The 12,141-nt window shown below is 44.3% G+C and overlaps 12 non-coding genes across 12 annotated transcripts; 4 read left to right on the plus strand and 8 right to left on the minus strand.

The window, feature by feature from the left end:
* Positions 1-2,034: 2,034 nt before the first annotated feature.
* Positions 2,035-2,108, minus strand: trnai-aau (transfer RNA isoleucine (anticodon AAU)). Its single transcript has one exon. It is a non-coding gene; the product is annotated as a tRNA-Ile (tRNA).
* A 1,314-nt stretch (positions 2,109-3,422) lies between these two features.
* Positions 3,423-3,496, minus strand: trnai-aau (transfer RNA isoleucine (anticodon AAU)). The gene has a single exon. It is a non-coding gene; the product is annotated as a tRNA-Ile (tRNA).
* Positions 3,497-4,520: 1,024 nt separating this feature from the next.
* trnan-guu (transfer RNA asparagine (anticodon GUU)) lies at positions 4,521-4,594 on the minus strand. Its single transcript has one exon. It is a non-coding gene; the product is annotated as a tRNA-Asn (tRNA).
* A 354-nt stretch (positions 4,595-4,948) lies between these two features.
* Positions 4,949-5,022, minus strand: trnan-guu (transfer RNA asparagine (anticodon GUU)). Its single transcript has one exon. It is a non-coding gene; the product is annotated as a tRNA-Asn (tRNA).
* Positions 5,023-5,926: 904 nt separating this feature from the next.
* Positions 5,927-6,000, minus strand: trnan-guu (transfer RNA asparagine (anticodon GUU)). The gene has a single exon. It is a non-coding gene; the product is annotated as a tRNA-Asn (tRNA).
* Positions 6,001-6,897: 897 nt separating this feature from the next.
* On the minus strand, positions 6,898-6,971 carry trnan-guu (transfer RNA asparagine (anticodon GUU)). Its single transcript has one exon. It is a non-coding gene; the product is annotated as a tRNA-Asn (tRNA).
* An 897-nt stretch (positions 6,972-7,868) lies between these two features.
* Positions 7,869-7,942, minus strand: trnan-guu (transfer RNA asparagine (anticodon GUU)). The gene has a single exon. It is a non-coding gene; the product is annotated as a tRNA-Asn (tRNA).
* Positions 7,943-8,839: 897 nt separating this feature from the next.
* Positions 8,840-8,913, minus strand: trnan-guu (transfer RNA asparagine (anticodon GUU)). The gene has a single exon. It is a non-coding gene; the product is annotated as a tRNA-Asn (tRNA).
* Positions 8,914-9,933: 1,020 nt separating this feature from the next.
* Positions 9,934-10,022, plus strand: trnay-gua (transfer RNA tyrosine (anticodon GUA)). Its single transcript is given in 2 exon segments — positions 9,934-9,970; positions 9,987-10,022. It is a non-coding gene; the product is annotated as a tRNA-Tyr (tRNA).
* A 495-nt stretch (positions 10,023-10,517) lies between these two features.
* Positions 10,518-10,589, plus strand: trnah-gug (transfer RNA histidin (anticodon GUG)). Its single transcript has one exon. It is a non-coding gene; the product is annotated as a tRNA-His (tRNA).
* Positions 10,590-11,299: 710 nt separating this feature from the next.
* On the plus strand, positions 11,300-11,388 carry trnay-gua (transfer RNA tyrosine (anticodon GUA)). Its single transcript is given in 2 exon segments — positions 11,300-11,336; positions 11,353-11,388. It is a non-coding gene; the product is annotated as a tRNA-Tyr (tRNA).
* A 114-nt stretch (positions 11,389-11,502) lies between these two features.
* On the plus strand, positions 11,503-11,575 carry trnar-acg (transfer RNA arginine (anticodon ACG)). Its single transcript has one exon. It is a non-coding gene; the product is annotated as a tRNA-Arg (tRNA).
* Positions 11,576-12,141: the final 566 nt, after the last annotated feature.

Genomic DNA, 12,141 nt, shown 5'->3' on the forward strand with positions numbered 1-12,141 from the left:
GGTGGTCGTATACAAAGGTGAGAAATATAAAAAGCTAACAGAACAACGCCGTAAAAAATGGATTTTAAACCTACGTCTGCAGTCGGGAGGAGCAGAGTCTGTTTACTCCACAGATTCTATAATAGGACAGATACGCCACTCACGGTGCATTTCCGGTTTCCAACGAGGCGATTTTGGTTGCAGTTCCACCCTCTTTCCACGTGGGGCGCTCAATTTTGGAGACCAGAATGAATGGAGTCCTATGGAGCTATACGCCCTAGCGTGCCCTTATCTCAAGATATAATTTTTTCTCTAGTAATTCGAATGTTGTTTTCGAAAGAGGATGTTTAGAAAATACCCATGGCTGAGTTTTAGATTTTTAGAGCCACTCATTTGCTTAAAAAAAGGATTTGAAGTGTATATGACGTCATACATAGCTGGTCGACCAGCTGTCATTAGCACAGTGCTAGCACGTTGTGGACAACAAGAAGCCAACCTGTAAGAAATCAAAGGGATATATGTACTCGTTCAGTAGATTTTTGACTTGAAACCCATGTTGAGCTCTCAGAAACTACATTCAAATCTGAGCGCTCTTGAGGAGACTTCGGTGAAACTGACCATTTGTAGCATCTAGCTCCATTGGGCCCCATTCATTCTGTTCTCCACTGACGCCCCCAGTGGAATTCTGGTGGAACTGCAGCCAAAAAGCCGGTACAATGGGGCTTAATAGAGAGTGGCAAGGCTGTTAGTTATAATGGCTGTGGTTTACTCTCGTGTCTGCAGCAACCACTTCGTCAGAGGTATGTTTGCTAACTGCTAACTTTGTTTTTGTGGCTGTGTTTATATAGCATTGGGTTGGTTGTTGATTTGGATGTTATCAGCAGGTTAGTTGAAAAACTTTTACTTCTTAAAAAAATGCTTTCAAAGCAATTATTTTATCATTTGTTATATGCTGCAATGACTCGACGTGATAGAACTTACTCATTCAAGTCTCTCATCTTTTTGTATAGCTTGAGTGTAGGCAGTATGGGGAAGCCAAGATCAGTGCGCAACATCAGCTTAACTTTGGATTTTTTTACCAGTAACAGACTGGTAAAATCCTCTGACTTTAATGGCATGCCATTCAGAGGATTTCTGACATGGAGTACAACTAGCAAAGTACTTAACAGCTTTCACCATGTGTTTATTTGGTTAGTACTAAGTACAGTGCTCTTGATTTCTGTACAGTAATGGCAGCATACAACTAAACAAGACAACCACAAAGGGACTCGAACCCTCAATCTTCTGATCCGAAGTCAGACGCCTTGTCCGTTAGGCCACATCTTCTCACCTGAGTCATTTGGCCGGTACAGGGGTGGTCTGCTGCCAAGTCTGAAACAGCCAGGAATAAAATTGTACCTCCAAGTCTGAGGCTCTGATCCTCAGTTGGAAAAGGGTCGAGGGCCCTCTTCTTGCTTAGAACCAGTTGCTGCCTCAAGTGGAAGAGTTTAGGGATCAGACCATTTTAACCACGACTGGAGAATCTCGTTCCACCAGTCGATCTTCCTTCCAACGCTCACCTCTGGTAACTTCCTATTAGTAGTGACTAAATGAATGAGATTGCGAATGCATAAGGGCTGAAATCATCTTCCACTCTGTGGTGATTAGGCTCACCCTCTTGGATCAGGGTGATAAGCGTAGTCATCTGGAATACGCTGAGAATACAGTCTCTGCCGCTCTTGTTTGAATGAAGCCAGATCAGGCGGTATGGGCATCTGGTCAGAATATCATGTAGATTCCCCCCAGGGGAGATATTTTGGATCAGTTGCACGGTGAGGAGGCCTAAGGGAAGGTCCAGGACTCACAAGAAATAAACAATGCTGGTCTTGCATTGGTATTTCTGTGTGTCCACCCGAGAAGAGGTGTAGATTATGTCCTGTGAGAATCGGGGCTCGGGATGTCTGCTCACATTGCTTCCCCTGTGATCCGTTCCAGGACAAGCAGCATCAAATATATTGATATATCTTTAAAAGTCATGTGTTACTGAAAGGTGCCTTTCACATGTGCTGTTGTTGCTGGCCAGTATGGGGATTGAACCCATGACCTTGGCGTTATTAGCACCACTCTCTGACCAGCTGAGCTAACCGGCCTGATTTTGAGTTGCCCTATGAGCAAATTTGTGTGAGAATAAGTGCTCTCAGTGTTTTCTCTGTTACCTATTTAAGTCACACAAACATTCTATACAGCTTCCCTTTGGTATTGCGGATTTGGATGTTATCAGCAGGTGAGTTGAAAGACTTTTAGTTCTTCAAAAAATGCTTTCAATGCAATAATTTTATCATTTGTTATATGATACAATGACTCGACGTGATAGAACTTACTCATTCAAGTCTCTCATCTTTTTTTATAGCTTGAGTGTAGGCAGTATGGGGAAGCCAAGATCATTGCGTCACATCAGCTTAACTTTGGATTTTATTACCAGTAACAGACTGGTAAAATCCTCCCACTTTAATGGCATGCCATTCAGAGGATTTCTGACATGGAGTACAACTAGCAAAGTACTTAACATCTTTCACCATGTGTTTATTTTGTTAGTACTCAGTACAGTGCTCTTGATTTCTGTACATATATGACAGCATACAACTAAACAAGACAACCACGAAGGGACTCAAACCCGCAATCTTCTGATCCGAAGTCAGACGCCTTGTCCGTTAGACCACATGGTCTCACCTGAGTCATCCGGCCGGTACAGGGGTGGTCTGCTGCCAAGTGTGAAACAGCCAGGAATAAAATTGTACCTCCAAGTCTGAGGCTCTGATCCTCAGTTGGAAAAGGGTTGAGGGCCCTCTTCTTGCTTAGAACCAGTTGCTGCCTCAAGTGGAAGAGTTTAGGGATCAGACCATTTTAACCACGACTGGAGAATCTCGTTCCACCAGTCGATCTTCCTTCCAACGCTCACCTCTGGTAACTTCCTATTAGTAGTGACTAAATGAATGAGATTGCGAATGCATAAGGGCTGAAATCATCTTCCACTCTGTGGTGATTAGGCTCACCCTCTTGGATCAGGGTGATAAGCGTAGTCATCTGGAATACGCTGAGAATACAGTCTCTGCCGCTCTTGTTTGAATGAAGCCAGATCAGGCGGTATGGGCATCTGGTCAGAATATCATGTAGATTCCCCCCAGGGGAGATATTTTGGATCAGTTGCACGGTGAGGAGGCCTGAGGGAAGGTCCAGGACTCACAAGAAATAAACCATGCTGGTCTTGCATTGGTATTTCTGTGTGTCCACCCGAGAAAGAGGTGTAGATTATGTCCTGTGAGAATCGGGGCTCGGGATGTCTGCTCACATTGCTTCCCCTGTGATCCGTTCCAGGACAAGCAGCATCAAATATATTGATATATCTTTAAAAGTAATGTGTTATGGAAGGGCGCCTACACATGTGATGTTGTTGCTGATATTCGCGGCCAGTATGGGGATTGAACCCATGACCTTGGCGTTATTAGCACCACGCTCTGACCAGCTGAGCTAACCGGCCTGATTGTGAGTTGCCCTATGAGCAAATTTGTGCGAGAAGAAGTGCTCTCAGTGTTTTCTCTGTTACCTATTTAAGTCACACAAACATTCTATACAGCTTGCCTTTGGTATTGCGGATTTGGATGTTATCAGCAGGTGAGTTGATGGCAGTGAGCGTCACTTCGAGCTTGGCTGCCCCCCAGTGGCGGTAGATGCAAGCGTTCTGTATTTTTGCGTGATGAGACTCGAGTGAACTGCTGCTGATCTATGTCAAACTTGAACCGAAAAGTAGGAGGTGCTATACAGCAAGATTACCAGTTACAATACAATTGTAATATCTCTCATCAAACAGCTCAGCATGCTTTGGCACCTTAACTCTTGTCAACCAAATGACTTAAAGGATACCTTGTGTGTTCAATGGGACAAGTCACCCATTACAGCTATCGATTTGCTACCAAACCTACAACTGGTTGCTGACTGGTAGATTTGTTGGTACACACACTCGTCCCTGGGTGGGCTCGAACCACCAACCTTTCGGTTAACAGCCGAACGCGCTGGTCGATTGCGCCACAGAGAGTTGCTGTAGCTGTCTGTGGGCGTGGCCTCGATCATTACCACCTCTCATCCCTTCATTAGAGTATGTGTTCGATTTATTTATGTTTGTCATAAGGTTGATATCTGCTGTGTAGGTAACAAGTAAAGTAGCACACAACAAGTAGTCAATAACTTCCTGGTCCGACTTATTAAAGAAAGAGATTTAATGTCAAATTTTTTCCCATGTGCCCTCATTTGGTCTCTCAGCCTTTTTGAATTGTTCTTGTTTGTGTGTGACTTTCATAGCAATATGACAAAAAGGTTGTTTTTTCACTTTGCTTGTGCAATTTTGACAAAAGACAGAGGAGCCTCCAGGTTGAGTCATGCATTACACTGCACTTAACAGGTGACCCTTGGAGAAATATTTTGCCAAGGAGCGTGTATAATGCGTAAGGAGAGCGTTTTGGCAGCAGAACGTTTGCTTTAACTCACGTAATACGCATAAGTCAGAACGTCCCTGGGTGGGCTTGAACCACCAACCTTTCGGTTAACAGCCGAACGCGCTAACCGATTGCGCCACAGAGACTCTGCCTGGCTTTTGTTGGCAGTGAGCGTGGCTTCGAGCTTGACTGCCTACTCATGGCGGTAGATGCAAGCTTTCTGTATTTTTGCGTGATGAGAATCGAGTGAACTGCTGCTGATCTATGTCAAACTTGAACCGAAAAGTAGGAGGTGCTATACAGCAAGATTACCAGTTACAATACAATTGTAATATCTCTCATCAAACAGCTCAGCATGCTTTGGCACCTTAACTCTTGTCAACCCAATCAATTAAAGTTTAACTTGTGGGTTCAGTGGGACAAGTTACCCATTACAGCTATGGATTTGCTACCAAACCTACAACTAGTTGCTGACTGGTAGATTTGTTGGTACACACACTCGTCCCTGGGTGGGCTCAAACCACCAACCTTTCGGTTAACAGCCGAACGCGCTAACCTATTGCGCCACAGAGACTCTGCCTGGCTTTTTTGACAGTGAGCGTCACTTCGAGCTTGGCTGCCCCCTTGCCCCCTAATGGCGGTAGATGCAAGCGTTCTGTATTTTTGCGTGATGAGACTCGAGTGAACTGCTGCTGATCTATGTCAAACTTGAACCGAAAAGTAGGAGGTGCTATACAGCAAGATTACCAGTTACAATACAATTGTAATATCTCTCATCAAAGAGCTCAGCATGCTTTGGCACCTTAACTCTTGTCAGCCAAATGACTTAAAGGATAACTTGTGGGTTCAGTGGGACAAGTCACCCATTACAGCTATCAATTTGCTACCAAACCTACAACTGGTTGCTGACTGGTAGATTTGTTGGTACACACACTCGTCCCTGGGTGGGCTCGAACCACCAATCTTTCAGTTAACAGCCGAACACGCTGGCCGATTGCGCCACAGAGACTTGCTGTAGCTGTCTGTGGGCGTGGCCTCGATCATTACCACCTCTCATCCCTTCATTCGAGTATGTGTTCGATTTATTTATGTTTGTCATAAGGTTGATATCTGCTGTGTAGGTAACAAGTAAAGTAGCACACAACAAGTAGTCAATAACTTCCTGGTCCGACTTGTTAAAGAAAGAGATTTAATGTCAAATTGTTTCCCAAGTGCCCTTATTCGGTCTCTCAGCCTTTTTGAATTTTTCTTGTTTGTGTGTGACTTTCATAGCAATATGACAAAAAGGTTGTTTTTTCACTTTGCTTGTGCAATTTTGACAAAACACAGAGGAGTCTCCGGGTTGAGTAATGCATTACACTGCACTTAACAGGTCACCCTTGGAGAAATATTTTGCCAAGGAGCGTGTATAATGCATAAGGAGAGCGTTTTGGCAGCAGAATGTTTACTTTAACTCTCGTAATACGCATAAGTCAGAACGTCCCTGGGTGGGCTTGAACCACCAACCTTTCGGTTAACATCCGAACGCGCTAACCGATTGCGCCACAGAGACTCTGCCTGGCTTTTGTTGGCAGTGAGCGTGGCTTCGAGCTTGACTGCCCACTCATGGCGGTAGATGCAAGCGTTCTGTATTTTTGCATGATGGGACTCAAGTGAACTGCTGCTGATCTATGTCAAACTTGAACCGAAAAGTAGGAGGTGCTATACAGCAAGATTACCAGTTACAATACAATTGTAATATCTCTCATCAAACAGCTCAGCATGCTTTGGCACCTTAACTCTTGTCAACCAAATGACTTAAAGGATAACTTGTGGGTTCAATGGGACAAGTCACCCATTACAGCTATCGATTTGCTACCAAACCTACAACTGGTTGCTGACTGGTAGATTTGTTGGTACACACACTCGTCCCTGGGTGGGCTCGAACCACCAATCTTTCGGTTAACAGCCGAACACGCTGGCCGATTGCGCCACAGAGAGTTGCTGTAACTGTCTGTGGGCGTGGCCTCGATCATTACCACCTCTCATCCCTTCATTCGAGTATGTGTTCGATTTATTTATGTTTGTCATAAGGTTGATATCTGCTGTGTAGGTAACAAGTAAAGTAGCACACAACAAGTAGTCAATAACTTCCTGGTCCGACTTGTTAAAGAAAGAGATTTAATGTCAAATTGTTTCCCAAGTGCCCTCATTCGGTCTCTCAGCCTTTTTGAATTTTTCTTGTTTGTGTGTGACTTTCATAGCAATATGACAAAAAGGTTGTTTTTTCACTTTGCTTGTGCAATTTTGACAAAAGACAGAGGAGCCTCCAGGTTGAGTCATGCATTATACTGCACTTAACAGGTGACCCTTGGAGAAATATTTTGCCAAGGAGCGTGTATAATGCGTAAGGAGAGCGTTTTGGCAGCAGAACGTTTGCTTTAACTCACGTAATACGCATAAGTCAGAACGTCCCTGGGTGGGCTTGAACCACCAACCTTTCGGTTAACAGCCGAACGCGCTAACCGATTGCGTCACAGAGACTCTGCCTGGCTTTTGTTGGCAGTGAGCGTGGCTTCGAGCTTGACTGCCTACTCATGGCGGTAGATGCAAGCTTTCTGTATTTTTGCGTGATGAGACTCGAGTGAACTGCTGCTGATCTATGTCAAACTTGAACCGAAAAGTAGGAGGTGCTATACAGCAAGATTACCAGTTACAATACAATTGTAATATCTCTCATCAAACAGCTCAGCATGCTTTGGCACCTTAACTCTTGTCAACCAAATGACTTAAAGGATAACTTGTGTGTTCAATGGGACAAGTCACCCATTACAGCTATCGATTTGCTACCAAACCTACAACTGGTTGCTGACCTGTAGATTTGTTAGTACACACACTCGTCCCTGGGTGGGCTCGAACCACCAACCTTCCGGTTAACAGCTGAAAGCACTGGCCGATTGCGCCACAGAGACTTGCTGTAGCTGTCTGTGGGCGTGGCCTCGATCATTACCACCTCTCATCCCTTCATTAGAGTATGTGTTCGATTTATTTATGTTTGTCATAAGGTTGATATCTGCTGTGTAGGTAATAAGTAAAGTAGCACACAACAAGTAGTCAATAACTTCCTGGTCCGACTTATTAAAGAAAGAGATTTAATGTCAAATTTTTTCCCATGTGCCCTCATTTGGTCTCTCAGCCTTTTTGAATTGTTCTTGTTTGTGTGTGACTTTCATAGCAATATGACAAAAAGGTTGTTTTTTCACTTTGCTTGTACAATTTTGACAAAAGACAGAGGAGCCTCCGGGTTGAGTAATGCATTACACTGCACTTAACAGGTGACCCTTGGAGAAATATTTTGCCAAGGAGCGTGTATAATGCATAAGGAGAGCGTTTTGGCAGCAGAATGTTTACTTTAACTCTCGTAATACGCATAAGTCAGAACGTCCCTGGGTGGGCTTGAACCACCAACCTTTCTGTTAACAGCCGAACGCGCTAACCGATTGCGCCACAGAGACTCTGCCTGGCTTTTGTTGGCAGTGAGCGTGGCTTCGAGCTTGACTGCCCACTCATGGCGGTAGATGCAAGCGTTCTGTATTTTTGCGTGATGGGACTCGAGTGAACTGCTGCTGATCTATGTCAAACTTGAACCGAAAAGTAGGAGGTGCTATACAGCAAGATTACCAGTTACAATACAATTGTAATATCTCTAATCAAACAGCTCAGCATGCTTTGGCACCTTAACTCTTGTCAACCAAATGACTTAAAGGATAACTTGTGTGTTCAATGGGACAAGTCACCCATTACAGCTATCGATTTGCTACCAAACCTACAACTGGTTGCTGACCGGTAGATTTGTTGGTACACACACTCGTCCCTGGGTGGGCTCAAACCACCAACCTTTCGGTTAACAGCCTAACGCGCTGGCCGATTGCGCCACAGAGACTTGCTGTAGTTGTCTGTGGGCGTGGCCTCGATCATTACCACCTCTCATCCCTTCATTAGAGTATGTGTTCGATTTATTTATGTTTGTCATAAGGTTGATATCTGCTGTGTAGGTAACAAGTAAAGTAGCACACAACAAGTAGTCAATAACTTCCTGGTCCGACTTATTAAAGAAAGAGATTTAATGTCAAATTTTTTCCCATGTGCCCTCATTTGGTCTCTCAGCCTTTTTGAATTGTTCTTGTTTGTGTGTGACTTTCATAGCAATATGACAAAAAGGTTGTTTTTTCACTTTGCTTGTGCAATTTTGACAAAAGACAGAGGAGCCTCCAGGTTGAGTCATGCATTATACTGCACTTAACAGGTGACCCTTGGAGAAATATTTTGCCAAGGAGCGTGTATAATGCGTAAGGAGAGCGTTTTGGCAGCAGAACGTTTGCTTTAACTCACATAATACGCATAAGTCAGAACGTCCCTGGGTGGGCTTGAACCACCAACCTTTCGGTTAACAGCCGAACGCGCTAACCGATTGCGCCACAGAGACTCTGCCTGGCTTTTGTTGGCAGTGAGCGTGGCTTCGAGCTTGACTGCCTATTCATGGCGGTAGATGCAAGCTTTCTGTATTTTTGCATGATGGGACTCAAGTGAACTGCTGCTGATCTATGTCAAACTTGAACCGAAAAGTAGGAGGTGCTATACAGCAAGATTACCAGTTACAATACAATTGTAATATCTCTCATCAAACAGCTCAGCATGCTTTGGCACCTTAACTCTTGTCAACCAAATGACTTAAAGGATAACTTGTGGGTTCAATGGGACAAGTCACCCATTACAGCTATCGATTTGCTACCAAACCTACAACTGGTTGCTGACCGGTAGATTTGTTGGTACACACACTCGTCCCTGGGTGGGCTCGAACCACCAACCTTCCGGTTAACAGCTGAAAGCACTGGCCGATTGCGCCACAGAGACTTGCTGTAGCTGTCTGTGGGCGTGGCCTTGATCATTACCACCTCTCACCCCTTCATTAGAGTATGTGTTCGATTTATTTATGTTTGTCATAAGGTTGATATCTGCTGTGTAGGTAACAAGTAAAGTAGCACACAACAAGTAGTCAATAACTTCCTGGTCCGACTTATTAAAGAAAAAGAGATTTAATGTCAAATTTTTTCCCATGTGCCCTCATTTGGTCATTTGGATAGACCTGACAAAAAAATAAAAATAAAAAATGGCTGGACTTTTGCGCTGGACAATGTGAGGGTATATTGAGCATCAACATCTGTGTTGGACGATGTGGAGACTTTCCCAGATAGATGCCAGATATGTTTTTGTAACGACTAAATGCATGATAGAAACTGAGGCTGATTTGATCTGAAACGCATCTGAAACTGATGGTTTCTCATCACTTTTTGTGTTTATTAAACTGATAAAAAGGCCCAAGCCCCTGGCTCCCTTCCAGAACTCATTTGGTACAGCAGAGAACTGCAGGTGTCCCATGATACGCATCTTAAGCCTGGTTACATGCATTCATACAGGATTCATGAAAAGAATGCTGGCTTTGCTCCCTTCGATAGCTCAGTTGGTAGAGTGGAGGACTGTAGGTGCCCAACAACAGTTATCCTTAGGTCGCTGGTTCAATTCCGGCTCGAAGGATGTGCAAAGCTTTTGTATACAGAGGCTCTTTTGGCCAACTCCGTTCAAAGCTTTTGGAATATGCTGTTTTACGAAAGACTGTTCCACTCTCTATCTAAATTGCTAAGGGCTAGTGGCGCAATGGATAAGGCGTCTGACTACGGATCAGAAGATTCTAGGTTCAACTCCTGGCTAGCTTGGCACGCTGGTTTTAGTCTCTCACTTCTCCCACTGCTATAGAACAGGATCGCTTTAAACCTTCTACTCCCTGGGTATCCCAGCTCACTTACGCCCCAAAGATACCTCACAGTGTGTCGTCTTGCAACACATGTGGCTGACCCCACACCTTAAGGAAAGCTCGTCTTCCTCTTTATCTCTGCTGTCAATGATTTTGCTCCAAACACAAAAAAAAAACATGCCTGCCAGCCACATGCCGCAGAGCTACATATGCAATCCTTGGGATACGAAGGTGTTTCGGATCACATCAAAGCGACACACGACAACAACCCACAATCGGCCGTGATAGTATAGTGGTTAGTACTCTGAGTTGTGGTCGCAGCAACCCCGGTTCGAATCCGGGTCACGGCAACCCCCTGACCCAAATTGTATGCATCGCTGAAAAAAGATCCCACTTACATTTCTTAAACTTTTAAAAAAATTATTTTGTCTACAGGCCTCTGTCCCGTATCAAAGGTCTGAAAGAATCAAACAGCACAAATGCAGAAGGTCTGCCCATTTAAAGAGCATAAAAGGGGTCAAAGTATCAAACAGGCCCCAATGAGAAATAGTGCCTTTTTAATGAGTCGCCAAGGCCGCATATGTTCTGTGTTTTTTAGCTCTTCTAAAGGGAGGGTTTTCACACACCGCCACACCCAAAGTATAAACATCCTAACAACAGAAGATGAAAATCATGTGCCAAATGAATGGATGGATAGACCTGACAAAAAAAGAACCAAAACAAAAAGGCTGGACTTTTGCGCTGGACAATGTGAGGGTATATTGAGGATCAACATCTGTGTTGGACGATGTGGAGACTTTCCCAGATAGATAACAGATATGTTTTTGTAACGACTAAATACATGATAGAAACTGAGGCTGATTTGATCTGAAACGCATCTGAAACTGATGGTTTCTCATCACTTTTTATGTTTATTTAACTGATAAAAAGGCCCAAGCCCCTGGCTCCCTTCCATAACTCATTTGGTACAGCAGAGAACTGCAGGTGTCCCATGATACGCATCTTAAGCCTGGTTACATATATTCATACAGGATTCATGAAAAGGATGTTGGCTTTGCTCCCTTCGATAGCTCAGTTGGTAGAGCGGAGGACTGTAGGTGCCCAACAACAGTTATCCTTAGGTCGCTGGTTCAATTCCGGTTCGAAGGATGTGCAAAGCTTTTGTATACAGAGGCTCTTTTGGCCAACTCCGTCAATCCGTTCAAAGCTTTTGGAATATGCTGTTTTATGAAAGACTGTACCACGCTCTATCTAATTTGCTAAGGGCTAGTGGCGCAATGGATAACGCGTCTGACTACGGATCAGAAGATTCTAGGTTCAACTCCTGGCTAGCTCGGCACGCTGGTTTTAGTCTCTCACTTCTCCCACTGCTTTAGAACAGGATCGCTTTAAACCTTCTACTCCCTGGGTATCCCAGCTCACTTACGCCCCAAAGATACCTCACAGTGTGTCGTCTTGCAACACATGTGGCTGACCCCACACCATAAGGAAAGCTCGTCTTCCTCTTTATCTCTGCTGTCAATGATTTTGCTCCAAACACAAAAAAAAAACATGCCTGCCAGCCACATGCCGCAGAGCTACATATGCTATCCTTGGGATACGAAGGTGTTTCGGATCACATCAAAGCCACACACGACAAAAACCCACAACCGGCAGTGATCGTATAGTGGTTAGTACTCTGCGTTGTGGTCGCAGCAACCCCGGTTTGAATCCGGGTCACGGCAACCCCCCGACCCAAATTGTTTGCATCGCTGAAAAAAGATCCCACTTTCAACTTACATTTCTTAAACTTTAAAAAAAATAATTTTGTCTACAGGCCTCTGTCCCGTATCAAAGGTCTGAAAGAATCAAACAGCACAAATGCAGAAGGTCTGCCCATTTAAAGAGCATAAAAGGGGTCAA

The sequence above is a fragment of the Odontesthes bonariensis genome, chromosome 8, assembly GCF_027942865.1.
Source record: "Odontesthes bonariensis isolate fOdoBon6 chromosome 8, fOdoBon6.hap1, whole genome shotgun sequence".
NCBI classification, from domain to species: Eukaryota; Metazoa; Chordata; class Actinopteri; order Atheriniformes; family Atherinopsidae; genus Odontesthes; species Odontesthes bonariensis.